Source organism: Nelusetta ayraudi, unplaced genomic scaffold (genome assembly GCF_046127955.1).
Source record: "Nelusetta ayraudi isolate G7.1 ecotype Tasmania unplaced genomic scaffold, CSIRO-AGI_Nayr_v1 ptg000023l, whole genome shotgun sequence".
NCBI lineage: Eukaryota > Metazoa > Chordata > Actinopteri > Tetraodontiformes > Monacanthidae > Nelusetta > Nelusetta ayraudi.
In genome coordinates this window covers 323,158-328,526 of record NW_027466073.1, presented here as the reverse complement: position 1 = coordinate 328,526, position 5,369 = coordinate 323,158, and positions in this window count along the sequence as shown.

Here is a 5,369-nt window from a genome sequence, read left to right as displayed (position 1 = left end):
AACCTACAAGGTTTAAACGTTTAAAGTATATATCCATCCATCTATCCATCCATCCATCCATCCCTCTTCTGTACCCGCTCCATCCTGCATTCAGAGATGCGGGGACCTGCTGGAGCCTCTCCCAGCTGTCATGGGGCAAAGACAGGGTGACACCCTGGACAAGTCACCAGTTCATTGCAGGGCCACTTTTAGTATAGAATAGTATAGAATTAGTATTCTTTTAGCTCCTATTTAATGGTGAAAAAGTAGCAAATGTGCATTCTTTTTTTGTAATATCAATGTGTTCAGTTAAAAAAGATTAAAATCTTTAGCCCACTCCACTTTCCTGCTGTAACTGCTAAAAATATTGTGTAACTGAACGGTTACTTTGTTGCAATAAGCTTGAGAAGAAGAAGAAGAAGAAGAAGAGGAAAACACTGTCAAACATGTAATGCAAAATTTAATATTATGGAGTTTAAGAATGTTAGAGATGACATCCACCATTCAATCACAAGGCAGAAGTTTTAGTTTTTTGGCTCCTTTACTTTGGAACCATCTTCCTGCCTCAGTTCGGAGGGGAAGACAGTAAGTTGTTTTTTTTAAAGTCTAGACTTAAGACCTTCCTCATCCATAAAGCTTACAGTTAGAATCAACTCAATGCCAGTTAAGCTGCTGTAGGCCTTTAGCTTTTACATTTTTCTCTCTCGTGAAAGTGCAGGATTAGTCGCTCTGTGCAGGTGGAGCTGCTATCACCTCTTCCTCTTTACCTGAATTACCAGTCATATGTTAAATACTGCCGCCCTCTGTGCGTCCCTGGCAGGTGATAACCGCGACACCAGGAGCAAGAGAATGCCGTCCTTCACCACCATCATCTCTCCACATTTTTTGGAATTCATTTTCAACTGGTCAAAGCAGATGAGCGCCCTCTGGAGGCTAGATCAGCTCTGGGCTTCTTTCTACAGGGGAATTTTTCCTGGCCACTGTCGCACCTTGCTTGCTTTGGAGGGGTCGGTTGGTTTTCTTCTGATTGTACAAAGCGCTTTAAGACGCCTATGGATGTGATTTAGCGCTGTACAAATAGAAGTAGATTGATTGATAAGTGGAAGATAAAAAGACCAAGAATAAAAGTATGATGATGTGCAATTTATTACAAACATTAATTACTGAGCTATGATGCGGAGATTTAATATATTGGTGAGCCAGCCTTTGGAGGAACAATTAATAAATAATGTAATAAAAAAAAAATTACAACACAAAAAAGTGTTATGGACTTCGTTTCTTAGTTTAAAAAAAAGGAAAAAAAAAAGAAAAAAGAAAAAAGGTCCATACAGTGCCATTAGAAATATATAGTTAACTAGACCATCATCTAGTGGTCATAATGTCGTATTACATTAAAAAACAAACAAACAAACAACGAATTATAGTAACAAACCATAGCGTAATTGTGTTTGGTGAAGGTGCAAATTATGCAAAATCCCGGTGTTACTGTTGCTCTTCTGTTTAGCAGAGAGTTTGCAAATATGAAACTGAGAGACCTCTTCTTCTGAAACTAGTCACACCGAGGCCCCCTTCTCTTCTGCGGGAGAAGGGGGCAGAAGGAAGAGAGAGAGAGAGAGAGAGAGAGAGAGAGAGAGAGAGAGAGAGAGAGAGAGAGAGAGAGAGAGAGAGAGAGAGAATTTTAATATTATCAATATAAATAAACTAATATATCGACTGACTATTGTGTTTTAATTATTTTTGTTGTCATCTTTTCTGAAATGTTTAGCTCCCTAACAACATGTTGTATGACTCCTTTTGGTGTCGTCAACATTAATAATATTTTGCTACTCAAAATTCACCAGATCGATGCATTTGATGCATTGACGCATCATATGCCGCTGGACCTCCTAGATGGTTGGATATATATATATATATATATATATATATATATGTATATATATATATATATATATATATATATATATATATATATATATATATATATATATATATATATATATATATATATATATATATATATATATAACATATATATATATATATATATATATATATATATATATATATATATATATATATATATATATATATATGTAACACAGTGGTCATGCTGTTTGTACTTGACCATTGTCCTCAGGGCGACTTGGATCGCCACTCAGTATTGAATCAATCAAACTGACGCTGCAATTTTCCTGTTCACCTCGCGATGGCAGCACCGCCGTGCAGTTTGTGGTATGTAGTCGCGACAGAAATCAAGGTGAGAGCGTAACACCACCGGCAGGTATCCGACACGACAACAATAAAGTTGACAACAGTGGTTGCTGCTTCACAAGCGGCGAAGAACCGAATACTTTTAGGTTTTCAGTGGGAAAGTACTCGGCTTTCCACAACTCTTGTGTTTGCCTCATCTGCCCAAGCTTGAAGGCTAGCCGGTTAGCCGAGGCTGATTTCTGATCGGCCACAACCACCTGACATTGATTTGTGATTTTTACGTTGGTAATATTATATTATATTGGCTTAGCATATTACCCATAAATACGTCAATAAAAGTGTACACACGCACTGCATTAAAATTAGCTTGGTTTTCCTACCGTTACAACGGTTCTCAAACGAACATACATAGAGCAATAAGGGTCTTGCTCCTATTAGCTACTAGCTTTTGCTGCCATTTCTTTTGATGAAAGCCCGCCTGACAGTGGCCCAAATACGAAACACGCTGCCAGACGGGCTTCCTTATTTATTTATTTATTTATTTTTAAACCTCACTGGACCTTTAATAATCTGTCATTTTGGCTGAAGCCCACATGAATACCCACTTTGTCACGGCCTGTTGATTTATTGTTTGCTGTTTTATTTTGATAGTCTCGTTCCCCCATTGTGTTTTCACCCTGTTTCTGATTTCCCGAGTTTTTTTGTTTGTTTTTGAGCAGCGTGATTTCATCACCTGTGTCTCATTGTCAGTCCTGCTCTTAATTTTTCTCACCTGTGTTCCCCTACCCTCTTTTATAAATAGTCCTGGGCTCCCTTTGTCTGGGGTTGGTTGTTTAGGTTGTTTTTGGCTTTCTGTTTTTGGCCTATTTCAATTATCTGTTAAAGTCTCCTGTCTTTGATGGCACGAGACTTTAGTTGAGAGCTCCAAGAAGCTCCAGCGCCAGCCGTATGTTTGTTAGTGTCGGGGGACCTACCTGCCCTGCTGTTTTACGCAACCTGATCTACAGATTTATGTGTTGGGCATCTGAGTCAGAAAATAACTTGATTGATGTTCTGGTGAACCCTGTACGCAGTTTTGTCAGATTTCTTTTTCCAAGCTGTGGAGTCACAGCGATGATAGGCATTAAACATGGTCGAAAGTTTTTGTTTGTTTGTTTTGTGGGTGTGTATATGTTTTTACTGTGCTGTTTTTTTGTTGTTTTTTTTTTACTTTTTTACCGTGCTACTGATCCCTTGGGTCTGAAATAAAGATGATAATAATAATAATAATAATAATAATAATAATAATAATAATAATAATAATAATAATAATAATAATTAGATGTGTTCTTTCTACCCTGTAAGGACACCTTTAGTAGAGTTTTTGTTTGTTTTTCTTTTTGTTTGAAACATGGAGTTTGTTTTCCACAACCCAGTTGTTCTGCATTTGGGTCCGGCCTGTACACACCCATGTGACACACTCAAACTGTTTTATTGTAAGCAGAACAACAACATTACAACAGTTGAAGAAATGTGATTCGCTTGCTCTGAGAAAGCCTTCGGCCAGTCCTGGTGTTCTTTGAAAAGGTCTTCCCTTCCAAAAGTCCATAATGCTGGAACCACTTTAGTTTGTTTGTTGTGTTTGTTTTGTACAAGCAACTTTCCAGACAAATATGTTTAAAAAAAAAAATTGAATAGAACTAGAATTTATCAAGACAGTCAATTCTGTGTGTCAGGTGACTAAACCCAAAATCACTTTGACTCGAAACCCATGAATAACCTCCCAATACATATACAGTGTTCCCCATGCATTGACCAGACATTGGCGTGGGTTGTAGTCCACCGACCATAGTCTCCCAAAATCCTGTGTCAAACACTGCATGTAATTGTTATTCACAGTGCTATATAAATCAGTTTCAACTTGAACTTTAACTCCCTGGAAAGTGGCAACTGTGAGACAGTTGTGTGCCATACATCACCTGAACATAACAGGTACCATTTATTTGGACCAAGTAGTTCCCTTCATGGTTTCACTTTTTTTTTAAAAACAGTTTTGGTCAACTAGTGGTCAAGCTTACTGGTCACACTAGTGTGAAACGTGCTCCTTCTTACTGAGGAGGTGTTACAGCTCTGACCTAGTTTATGGCCACACACTTAAAAGCAACACCACTTTTTACTACAGTGCACCTCTTCAGGGGCAATCAATAATCCACTGCGGCAGTCGCAACTACCTCTCACACACGTAGGAATTAAACCTGCTTCCAAACCAGAAAAACCAGCCATACACCTGCAACGACTGCAGCTCCTCTTGATTGTTTCACCTCAAAGACAAAGTAAACTGGTTAGCCGTGCAACACCAGGTACTGTGAACGTACCTTTAAAAATGGCATGTAATAACGTTTAAGTTAACATTTGAGTTATTATGGTTGCCATTTAGATAGGATTTTTCAGTCTAGGTCTAGATACACACACACACACACACACACACACACACACACACACACACACACACACACACACACACACACACACATAAATATATATATGTTTATACAGTCAGCCAAAAATAATCCACACACATCAAGAAAATTAAAAACTTGCATAAATATTTCAATACCAAATTTATTCGGACATCACAAGATTAATAGTTTACCTTACCTTTGGCCTCTACAATTACAAGAAGTGCTCAAAGTAATGGTGGCCATTGGCTTTCATACATTTATGTGTACGGCAGACTACTGCTTGGTAATGATGGCCATGGTACATTCATGAGGGTAATGCCATCTGTTGGGAAAACATCACACAAAACAGTACACAATGTAACTTTGAATTGAAGTTTCCAGGATGAATGAGTATTCTCTCTCTCTCTCTCTCGCTCTTTCACACACACACACACACACACACACACACACACACACACACACACACACACACACACACACACACACACACACACACACACACACAATATTTATACCAGCATGACTATACTATATGAAGTATGTCTTTGAGATATTAGTTCTACTCTCTACAAGTCCAAAGTTCAGCGGACTATGTTGACGTAAATTCTTGTATTGGTCATCATCATAAAACAAAAGTCAGTATCTTGACGGAGTGGACGCGTGAAAGTCTGACGTCACCGCCCTAAAGGAAACAGGTGTCTCCGCCGGATGTTGCTGCTCGGCACTGTGGATGTGACA